The sequence below is a fragment of the Leptidea sinapis genome, chromosome 2 (assembly GCF_905404315.1).
Source record: "Leptidea sinapis chromosome 2, ilLepSina1.1, whole genome shotgun sequence".
Classification (NCBI taxonomy): domain Eukaryota; kingdom Metazoa; phylum Arthropoda; class Insecta; order Lepidoptera; family Pieridae; genus Leptidea; species Leptidea sinapis.
This window is the reverse complement of record NC_066266.1, coordinates 4,401,846-4,414,678: the sequence shown is the minus strand read 5'-3', so window position 1 is coordinate 4,414,678 and position 12,833 is coordinate 4,401,846. Positions and strand designations below refer to the sequence as shown.

The 12,833-nt window shown below is 35.2% G+C and overlaps 1 non-coding gene across 1 annotated transcript; it reads right to left on the bottom strand.

The window, feature by feature from the left end:
* Nucleotides 1–12,240: 12,240 nt before the first annotated feature.
* Trnaf-aaa (transfer RNA phenylalanine (anticodon AAA)) lies at nt 12,241–12,314 on the bottom strand. The gene has a single exon. It is a non-coding gene; the product is annotated as a tRNA-Phe (tRNA).
* Between the last annotated feature and the right edge of the window lie 519 nt (nt 12,315–12,833).

Here is a 12,833-nt window from a genome sequence, read left to right as displayed (position 1 = left end):
CTTGCTTGGAAACGAACGTTTCGAACATCATCATAGCTAGCCTTCGTCTAGTCCTGATCTTAATCAGCTGGATTATGTTTATGGTCAGTTTTAAAGAGTACGGCTTGCTCTAAACGCCATGATAATATAGAGTCCCTAAAACAATTGGTACGATTGCCATTGAAGAATTTTCCCATGGAAAGAGTGCGGTGTATTGCAGCCAATGGGGTCTCCATTGGAATAAGCTTTTTATATTTTAAATTATTTTATATTTATGTATTAACCAAAGACACCGTTAAATTAATAATTGTTATTTGTCTAGTAATATTATTTATTTATGGCAAGACTAGTATTATTAATTATAATAAATTTTAATAATGTAAATTACAATTCAAATCTATAAATTGTCCATGCTGACGAAGTATCGGAGACAGCTTGTAAAAACCCTAAGTATAATATTATGTTGATCAACTACGATCATATAAATATTTATGAAAACTATTGAGTTTCTTGCCACTTCTTCTCATTACGGCTCAACTTTTCCGAAGTGGTGGTAAAATCTTAGACATTCATAAGTGACACATTTGAAGTGAATAAATGATTTTTCTTTCTATCCAATAAACACTTTATATTTTCACTGGATTTACACAGACGTCTAACACGTACTAGACTGGAATGAGATGAGCGTAAATAAAATCGAGAAAATAATAGAAAATTGCAGACCAAGTACAATTGTGGAATTTTTCCTCGACAGCGTAAATTCTTAACCCTTGTTTGGTAAAGAATATTGCCATAGACTAATAATTTTAAATAGAGCGAACACAAATATAATTATCACTGAAAAGTCTCCTTCCCTGGAATATGTGCGGAGGATGTGTATGTTAATAAGATAGTAAATTATATGACATTATTACCCTTAATAATAATCCCGAAGGAAAACGTTAAAGTCAAACCAAGTATCGAACGATAGTTGCAGAAGCAATTACAGGGCAAATGAGACTTAACATATTGTCTCAAGGTGACGAGCGCAATTGTAGTGCCACTCAGAATTTTAGGAGTTTTTAAAGAATCCTGAGCGGCACTGCATTATAATGGCCTGGGTGTATCAATAACCATCAGCTGAACGTCCTGCTCGTCTGGTCCCTTATTTTCATAAAAAAAAGCTATGGCTATTTACTGGAAAGACTTGGGGTGTAAAGAATTTTGAAGATCTTTAACTGACCAGAATGGTGGAGTACTGTGGCCACCCTGTACCACTTATGCATGATGCAGGACCTTACGTTAAGGCAAATGGCATTTTTTTTGTTGTTAGGGCTCTGTCTACATTTTTAAAGTGTATTTTGTTAGAGCTATTCCAACGCGACGGGAAGTCAATATTAGTGGAATCGTTTGTGCAAAGGTCCAAGGTAGTTTCCCTCAATAAAGAACTGTAGTCAGATGTCCATTATTTTATTATTGGCGCCCCCAATAGCCCAGTAGTTAGTGACCCTACTGTGCTAGAGGTCCCGGGTTTGAATCCCGGTAGGTGCAAACATTTATATGATGAATGTGAATGCGTGCTCGATGGGTTTGAGGTCTGGCGATCGTGCAGGCCAGGGCAATACCCAGATGTTCTCCGTTGCCAAGTCTTAACTGGTTCGCCGAGCTGTATGTGAACGCGTATTGTCTTGCATTAACGTAAAATGGCAGCCAAAGCTTTGTGCAAATGGATGGACATAAGATCTGAGAATATTCTCAAAGTAATTTTCAGCGTTCATGTTTCCATTTACAAAAACGAGCTCAGTTCGCTTGTTCTTCATAATACCCGCCCATACCATAACTGTTGAGCCGCTGTATGGATGAACTTCCTGAATGCACCTGAGCTTTTCAGTATTTCCGGGCCGACGGTACACTCGCGCTCTTCTTGTATCAGGCCTAAACCCGAATCACGACTCATCAGAAAACATAAGTTTATCATTGTTCCTGGGTCCATGTTCTGCATTCTCTACACCATTGTTTTCGACGAGCGCGATTCCCGTGACGTACCGGTGGGCAACTAATTGGGTGTCGAGCTCGTAGGCCGTACTCATGCAGTCGATTTTGCACAGTTTGGGGATTTGCACACAACTTGAATTTTGTAGCCTCAAACTTATCTCTTGAGAAGTTAACAGTCTTGCAGTCACTTGTATATATCGGTCTTGCCGAGTGGTTGTACTCCTTTTACGGCCTGAATGCTGTTCAGCGGGTTGAGACCCATAACTAATTTTATTTCCAATATTTGTTTTTTATGGACATAATTTCTATGAGATAATTTATTGACGCACGTTTTGACAGTTCTGCTGTGAAACAATTTCATTATAACAACATAGAACAATTTTACGAAATAATTCTTGATGTTGTGAAATATTATTGACAAATTCATAAAAAACGGTATTTTATTTACTATGTACAAAACAACGTCTGTCGCGTCAGCTAGTATATTATATTATATAAAGCGATGCAACATAACATGCATAGCTTAATAAACTTATTAGTGTAAGTGATTAAAAGTAAAATATTCAATATCTTAATCGAATAAGTTAAAAAAATAAATGTAAATTAATGTAATCGACTGCTTAATCGCACGTAATTATAACTGCCTACTTTCAATGAAATCAAAGCGATTAAAGTCGACTTAACAAAGATTAAGAATACCATTCAACTTTCGCCAATTGAACTCTCTAAACAATTGAATGAAATCTGACTCGTCTGAACTTATCTACTTCAATATATTTGATCATAATGGAAAAAAAATCTAAAATATACTAAGCATTTTTTGCGCTCTTTTTAATCAAATATACAATATTGTTGTCAATGCTTTTGCTATAAAATAATCATAATCTTGTCCCAGGCTATCGGATCACTTAGATATCAGCAGAGCCATTTTTTAATAAAACATTGCCTGAACAGTGGCTGGGACTTTATTATAAAAGTGTATACATTTACCCTTATAGCTATTATGTATCTTATGAAGCCTACCAGAATTAGTTACAAGCAATCCCTTACTTCTAGTGTTATAATGCATAGGAATAACCCGGTATTTTATTTTAATAACCCGGTAACGGGTCGCGACCCGCCAAGGCTGCTCTATAGGTCTAGTATTGAGGAAATCCCATGGCGATTGGTGGCTTACTAGCCATCACATGACCGTCGTGATTTACCACGTTTGTGCTGGAGAAGAGGGCTTATAATATGTTTTCGGTTTTCTAATTCAAAGGCGAAGAGTAATCAGAAAACACGCAAACATGGTGTTTTTAGACAAGTTTTGTGGTGAAAGCATAGCATTTCGAACTATGAACACTACTTAATCCTGTTACACATATCCATAAGTCTTATTTGTAGGTTGATAATGCTTGCTGTTGGTTAAAGTTAACACTGCCGAGCCTTTTTGAACTACCACTTTTCTTTGAGGTTAAATAAGTTTTTTGGCGTGGCGTGACGCATTTTATTAGTACTTCTCTCAGAAAAGTTATTCTTATAGCTTGTACTTTTTGTGTAGGTTTATTTATTCAGATTAGTAGTGAATAACGAGGATTGTAAGCATATAAACTGTTTTCCACGCAAGAATTTTGAAAATATTGGCTTTGTTACATAGAGGGCGTGCCGGCAGCCGTGAACACATATCATATCAGCTCAAGGTCGCTTGCGTTTAGTGTCGCCTTAATGCAACGTTTTATAAGGTCGGCAACACTCTTGTGATTCCTCTGGTGTTACAAGAGAGTATACTACAGTGATTATATACCATTAGGTGATCCTTATGTTAGTTTGTCTTAAACTTTCATACAAAAATTATAACCTAGGATATTAAGAGAAATAAAAAGAAAATTTAGAGAATTAAACATTTAAATTATTGATAATGTTAAGTATGTTTAAAAGCACATTAGCGAGTTTCTTAGAAACTGTTATAATCATAATGTTAAGACAAAGAACAAACATAAATTTGTTACTACTCGGTTAAGTCGAGTTAGTCTGTTGTGGGGCGATGTATATGCTTTTACCACATGATCAGCAAATGTGTTACGAAATTCAAAAGAATTGTTGAATTTATCTTGAACAAAAAAAATTGCGTGCGTACAGAGTACAATGTCAGAAGTGAAACCTGCATTGCGCATGAACCTCTAAACTGCCTATGAAGTCTTGGTACGTGTTGCTAGAATGACACATGATTTCAACCGCTATGAAAGACATTACTATCACCACTAATATATATATTATTGTGGTGTCTATGTAGGAATACGTCGTGCGCATGACGTCAGAATATAAGGTAAACTCGCGTCATACATAAGACAATCTTTTCTTGAACTATGATCGCCTGGTACCAAAACACGGTATAATGCTTCCTATCTTAAGTTTTAAGTTGCATTAGAAATTTCCCTTCAATAAATAATACCACAGATTATTAATAGAATGACCGCCCCCAGGCTATTTAATTAATAAATTTGATTATACGGCAATTTTATAAAAAAAGAAGAAGCCCGCTGAGTTACTTGCGCCCGTTCTTCTCAGGTCTGAGGCATACTTTTTCGAATGCTTGGTTGATTTAGACTTTCGATAAGTCGAATTTATAAAGATATCAAATCGAATTTTGAATTAAAATATTTTTATGTGAATTTGAATTTGACCCTCATGGCCATTAAACACACTCTTATAGAAAAAACGAACATTATTACACATTGCATTCAAATTTTTTGCGTAGAATAGGTGCTAAACACTTTTTTAAGAACCTGTCTTGAATTGCATTCAAAATGGAAGTCTATGTTATAATATAAATTTACAGATCATTTCAACATTTTAACATTTTACAGGGAATAATTTGCTTTTGAAATGTAAATTAAACAAAATGAACAATTTCTGTTCAAAATAGTTCACTTCGTTAAGCGAACAATGCTACGTAGGCAATTTTAATGAATTCATAAAATATTGTAAAATTCTGCAGAATGCGGCAGCTGTATCAAGAGTGAATAATTATATCATATTCAGACAATTATCATTAAATGTATGCAATACTTACAAAATCAATTTTCCCTTGCATACAATATTTCCGTTCTACTTTATAAAAAAGGTATGTGTAAAGTCTGTTGACTGAGGATAATTTTACGTGATAACCTTCTAAGGTTAAAATGATCTATCATTTATATATCTAGATAGACTATCGGCCGTTCCCAATATTCAATCTATCTCTTACTTGAGATAAAAATCGTAACTATCGTTGACTTTTCTGTCCCAATAAACTTATCGATGGTAACTCACCTTATCCTTACACGCTGGTTGTTAATGGGACGACGTATAGCTTACCAGCGATACAATTTTGTATGGAAGTTGCAATTCACGCGTCCCAATATAAGACGATAAGAATGACTTATCGGGTATATTGGGACAGCTTCAGATTATTGACAGCTAATTACAGACAGTAGAAGGTAGTAATTTGTCTCTATCTGTAGATAGTATATTGATAACAGCCGTATGACAGCTGTGAAAACGACGAAGAGAATCGAGCTTAGAACTAAATCTCTATTTTGAGCAATTCACGGACACTAACACAAAGTATCACACAAATCGCAAGTGTAAGACGTAGCTTGTCACAGACACTAAACTAATATTCCTGGCATATTTTTATCGGTTGTCCCACAGCAAGAACCTCTATCTAGACTGATAAATTATCATTTTTTTTATGGAAAAGGAAGACAAACGAGCGTACGGGTTAAGTGGTCACCGCCGCCCACATTCTCTTGCAACACCAGAGTGATCACAGGAGCTGGTGCTGGCCTTTAAGGAAGGTGTACGTGCTTTTTTTGAAGGTACTAAAACTCATTCCACAGCTTTGTAGTACGTAGAAGAAAGCTGTGGGAGACCGCCACACATCCAGATGGTGAGGATGATATCCTAACTTGTGGCGTGTCGTGCGAAGGTGGAATTCGGCGGCAGGAATCAGGTGAAACAGCTCTCGGAACACTGCCCGTGATAGATGCGGTAGAAGACACAACGAACGCAACGTTCACGGAAAATATATGTAAGGTGATAACGTCATAAAAAGCAATGATGAAAAATTGTATACTTTTATGAATTGAATTGAATTATTGTTACTGAATTATCATTAGTTTGTATAATACAAAGAAAGTTCTAATTGATCATTTTTTTTTTCGATAAATTAACATTAACTTGCACTCATAAATTAAAAAATATTTTTAAGACCAGTATTCCAACGGGTGCCCCACGCCCCACAGGTACGCATTTTGATAGTTAAGGGGGCCCAATTTAAAAATGGACTACTGAATTTACTAACGATGTTTTGATAACACTGACTGTGATTTCTTCGTAAAACTTATCATTTATATTTCAGGAATAAAACAATTATTCAAGGTTTAAAATTATGTAGGAAGGGGCATGAAAGTTTTAGAAATGTTAAGGTGGGGCATGACCTAAAGAAGGTTGAGAAACACTGCCTTAGACCGATTGTGCCTCTCCATCGCTTGTTCCTCTCTCTCGCTTGCCACTCGGCTCAGGTGACACTTTTTCGTTCTTCTTTGTATAAACCGTTGTCACGTCCAAAAATCTTAAGCTTTCCGTTCCAGGAAACTCTGATCGCGCGGTATGTCTCAGATCGGCGTGATTTTGGCGCTCGCGCAGGTTCTGCCAGTGTGTATTATTTTACATGTATTAATAGATTGCTTAAAATTAGGATGATTTGAGTGAATGTATCTGAAAGCTATTGAAACAAGCTATGAGACCATGCAAAATAAACCATTTTATAAACAAAATAAGGGTCAGAACTTGGTGAGGGAATAGTGTGCCGTATGGCACTCTCGGTTTTGGTGTATCTAAAAAAAACTAGTGCCGTGGGGCACTGCCGTTTCGGGACAAATTGTTTCAAAAAATATTTCTCACCAAAACCGATAATCACTTCTATTAAATAATTTATTAAATTATTGTTAATTTGTAAAATTTATGAACGATGCGGGACTGGAACCCACAACCTCTCCATGTGAGCGCTCTTCCGCTGATCCAACCGTTCGAGTGACGTAAAGTTCATAAAGATGTATGCTTTGGTCAACTCTCAGGTTGTGGCTTCACCTACAGGATCTACTTCACAGTTGAAAACCTGCCCCACCCCAATATTTGCTAATTGGTAAATTGACTTGAGATGTCGCTCTTGCAAATCTAAACAATTTGTTATATTTTAAAGTGATAACATTCAGTTCTGGGTTCGATCCTTCAGAAATTTTGTTTATAAATTTTATTCGTGTAATTAATCCCAGAAGTGAGGGTTATCACTTTTAAATATAAAAAAATATTTACAGTTTGCATTTTTTTTGATTTTGCGAATACACAATCGTGTGATAATCACATTAAAAACGAGCATTCTGGTTAAGGTTTATTGAAATAGAACTGAATTATTGAGACGAACCGAGCTTAGAATATAACTCAGTAACACACAGTCACATAGTATTACTTATAGTTTGCAGGCTTCGTAGACACGCAGGAACCAATCTTACGTAGGAAATTGAATTTCACCCGAATCCAATTGACGCGAGCAGCAGATATATAACCAGAGTATAAAACAAGTCAGTACTTCGTTGACTCCCACTGTAATTCTTATTACTTACTCTTATTTTTTACATAACCTTTAATTTTCGTACAATTGTTTGGCTTATTAACTCCGTAACTAGCACTATTTATATTTATTTCCACTTTTACTTCCACTTTAGTAGTTTTTTTAAATTTAAATAACGAATAAAATCATATCTGTTAGTTGGAAGTAGTTCCTGAAAAACGTTCTAAGACACAAACATTACATTTTAAGGAATTCGTGATTAAAGATTAATAAATATTAGTGTATTCCATACATGTGAGTGAGGATACTAAGTCATGATGTCATTTAAAGAGTGACAGTAGGGCTGACATTTTTTGTCAGTCCGTTAATACGAATCACGTGACCAGTTGTGTGTTCTTAACTCAATTTCAACATGATTGTGGTTAGGAACGTTTTTCTGGAATTACGTCGATTTGTAAAACTTGGTATAAAGTAATACCTAAGAATAAATCAAGAATATGCAAAATGTTTACAAAAAGACATTATAATTTTTTATTCCACTGAACTCTACTATATTCCACTGGACTGGCGGCTGTCAAAGTGCTTTTGTGCCTGTTTGATAATCAACATTTTAGCGCTTTTGTCCATGTAGCGAGAGTCTGCGGAACTAAAACTAGTGATGACAACCTCGGGAAACATCGATATATAGTGGGAAAATATTTACAAAAAAATAGCGTACGTTATAACGTTGATTCTTGAAGTATAAACGCGCTAACGAACGAAATTAATTCAAAATGTAAAAATACTTCAGAGTATTGGAGTTCCTTAGCATCCATTTGTGTTATTCGTCAAAATTAGTTCTCTGGACGCTCGCGAGTGGCGCTTCAAAGAGGCACAATAAATTTGCTGTCAAATATATGGAACAGCCTGTCCAGTGGTATTTCAGAATTATCATTGTATTGTAAGTGTTGTCAGCGATATAGTCAACATTAAAATGGCCGATAAAGTTCAACTAATATTAAGGAAACATAGTAATTTATGAAAGATTAGATGCAAAATTTGAATTATAAATTTGATAAATAATTAATAAAATCATAATTTTTTCCAATGGTTTAAATAACCAGGTATTGCATTAACTGTCCATTACTAGACAAATTAAACTATAGGGTAATGAACATATTGGTTTGAATAATAAGTAAATTTTAGATTAAGGGTAGGTCTCCGCTGCGCTCTAACTAGATACTACAGGCGTAGTCCCCAAGTGCGCCATTTTATGCGGTTGACAGAAGTCGACGTGCTCGTCAACGTCACGAAACGTCGAGTTAAATAAAATATTTATAAAAACGTAACTTTTATGCAAAAATCGAATGTAAATTACATTTATAATTACACTCGTTTTTATCCTTTAAGAAGTATTTTATATAAATGTGTAATTTTGGCACCGCAATTTCAACCTCCTTTGTATCGAAATAAAACTGGATTACTCGAAATGCAACAATGTTCATGATAGTGATCTCAATTTATGACAAAACTATTTTTTGAAGAGGTGGACAAATGAGCATACGAGATAGGATTGCTGCCCACATTCTTCTGTAACAACAGAGGAAACACAGGAGCGTGCCCGGTCTTTTAAAGTAGGCTCTATTTTGAAGGTATGTTGTGTCGTTCTGAAAACACCACATAATAAATCAAAAATAAATTATTAATGTTCCATTTATATATTATTATATTAAAGTCACGTGGCCAGTACATAAATAATTCAATACTTCGTTCGTTGAGTCATCTTATACATTTATTCATGAAGGCTAAATATATTATCCTTTTCATGTGACTTAAGTAGTCGAAATAAGATGGTCAGGCCAAAAATCGAATATGAAGAAATATTTTTGTTACAGTTCCAAGTATTAGCTTTCTAGGGACTGAAATAAATAAAAAATGGAGTACAGAGTAGTGTGATATTCCAGAGCTAACATTTCGGTAAATTGACATACTTTCATACTTCATGATACATTTACTACCCAAATTTAAATAAAACTAAAAACAACACGCTTTTTATAGAAACCGAACTAACAAATTGAATATTTATTTTTTAATTTAAAACTATAATCAACTTCTGCTATATAGGCGATAGATGAAAATAATTATATAAAATATTAAAAATCTTATTTTGCAATTTAAAAATTGGGCTGAATTTATCAAATTAATGTATTGTCATCGGTCTTCGATAAATCTACGAAGTTTGAACGAAATCTGGCCGTTTAAAGTGGGCTAAAATCGCGCCTAAATGAGTCGGTTACAAACAAACAAACAGACAGGCGAAGCTAATAAAAAGCTTGTAATATAAAAACAAACATTTAAACCCCATTTGTTGTATCACCGCTCTTCGACAACACTTCCCTTAAAGCCTCGCCTAGTATCGGAATACTGGGTCTCGAAATCTCGAGCGATTTCCAATTTCGTGGCCATCTGGAGGGCAAAGCCAAATTGGCTTCAAAGAAATTGGGCGTCATTAATAGATCACATTCTAGCGCTGTACAAAGCGCAGGTCCGCCCACACATGCAGTATTGCTGTCATGTCTGGTCTGGCCCAGTATCAGCTCGATCCATTTGACCGCGTGCAACGCAGAGCAGCTCGAATTGTCTGGGACCCAGTGCTCTGTGAACGGCTGGATCACTTGGCGTTGCGTAGAGACATCTCTTCACTGTGTGTCTTCTACCGCATTAATCACGGGGAGTGTCCGAAGAGCTGTTTAACCTGATTCCTGCCGCCGAATTCCACCTTCGCACGACACGCCACAAGTTAGGATATCATCCCTATATAGCCCGGTGGTAAGTGACACTGCCCACTGAGCTAGAGGTCCCGGGTTCGAATCCCGGTAGGTGCAAACATTTATATGATGAATCTGTATGTTTTTTTCTAAGTCATGGATTATATATGTATTTATATATGTTTAAGTAATTATTCTGTATTAAATATAACGTTGTCTTGTACCTATAGTACAGGCTATGCCTATTTGTGTAAGATTGTGTCAATATTATTATTACTACATTATCATTCTCACCATCCAGATGGTGGGGATTGTAATTAGTGTTACCTAATATATAAAATTTTCGTGTCGCAATGTTTGTTACCAAACTTCTCCCAAACGTCTGTACCGATTTGTATGAATATTAGTGTGCAAAGTTAGCCCAATTTTTTTTGTTCTCTTTTATTAATTTGAATGGCAATACAACGTATATCATCATATATAATAAATAATCTTATTTAAAATATAAACATCTTGACTGTGGCCTCTCAATATTATATTCTTGATAGTGTTATGTATGTACATAGGCACATAAGTGAATTTGCTAGAAACTGTCATAACCATAATGTTAGCACCAAGAACAAACATAAACTTATAATGGCTACTACTTCGAGTTAGTAAGTATTTTGTGGGGCGTTGTATATGCTTGTAAAACAAGATCCCAGATTATGTTCAAAACAAATGTATTAAGAAATTCAAAAGAATTGGAAAAAAACGTTTGTGTGGTAAAGGTTACTATAACATAAATAACTTTCTTAATGATACAACAGATTGGGAATTGAGCTACCGCCCACAGGCTGTTAAAAATTAATTTTATTGTTCGATTTTACATTGAAACAATACTTTTATATAAAAAAAAGAAGCCCGCTGAGTTTGTTGCACCCGTTCTTCTCAGGTCTGAGGCGTATACCTTTTGGAATGGGTGGTAGTTTTTGACTCTCAATAAGTAATTTTTTATCTTATTTCAAATAAACATATTTGAAATTGAAATATAACGTTGTCTCGTATCCACAGTACAGGCTATGACTAGTTTGGGTCAAGATAAATTGTATACTAGTGTGTCAATATATTGCTAGCTGACCTGATTTAGACAGTTTCTTGGAAATTGCAGCATTACTTTATATTTCTAAAGTAAAAAAGTTTTTCTAAAATAAACGTAGCCTAAGTTATTCCTTATTACATCAGCTATCTGCCAATAAAAGGCCCGTCAAAATCGGTCCAGCCATTTCAGAGATTAGCCGGAACAAACAGACAGACAGACAGACAGACACTAATTGTAAAACATTTTTGTTTGGTGTATGTGCCGTATATATATTCATATATGTACATGTATTAAAAAACGGTTATTTCAATATTACAAACAGACGATACGACATGGGTACCTTCAAAAAAAGCGCGTACACCTTCCTTAAAGGCCGGCAGCGCTCTTGTGATTGCGGTGATCACTTAACACCAAGTGAACCGTACGCTCGTTTGTCCTCCTATTCCAACAGACACTTCTATTTTATATAAATGTATAGATTTATATAACATCCGTAAAAAGTCTACTAACCTTACATAATAATAAGGATTGGTTTATGAAGGTTTCATTATATTATGCCGTTTATTACTACATTTATCCGTAATGCCCATATTAAAAATGCACAAGTATCTCGGTAACTCGATGAATCTTTCAACGTAACCAAGGCTAAAATTTTTGAAGAACTCTTTAGGGAGGACGATAAAATATGATTACTAGCCAGAAGTTTGGTAACATTTAAAAATTCAATGGAATGTTCAATTCCAAGTACAAAAACGTACAACTTGAGAAAAATTCTATTTATTTATTTAGAGACACAAAGAGCTTTTGCTGAGTACAGATAGTAATACATAATGCACAAATAAAATTTGAAAAACAAAATTTTAGGAACGATGCGGGATACGAACCCACGACCTCCGGCGTTTTGTGCCGGTGCTCTAACCAACTGAGCTAACCGTTCGAGTACCGCCTCGTTACAAAATTCTGTTTGCTTTGTTCAACTCTCAGGTTGTGGCTTCATCTACAGGATCTACTTTACAGTTGATAACCTGCTCAACCCCAATATTTGCATATTAGGAAATTGACTTGAGATGTCGCTCTTGTAAATCTAAACAATATGTTATCTTATATCTTTAAACGAGCAATTCTTGTATATATATATATATATATATATAATCTGAATCTCGAAAACGGCTCCAACGATTTTCATAAAATAAGGTATGCATGGGATTTCGGGGGTGATAAATCGATCTAGCTAGCTTATTATAGCTCAGATGGGACATTGGGTGATCCGGAAAGCAGAAGACCCCGGTTCGAATCCAGATGTCCCATTAGTTTTTTTTTGTTCAAGTTTTGTACATTCTTAAAAATCCGAGCAAGGCTCGATCGTCCGGATATTGTTTTTAAAGTGATAACCCTCACTTCTAATATTAACACACAAATAAAATTTGAAAAACAAAATTTTATGATCGCATCATCC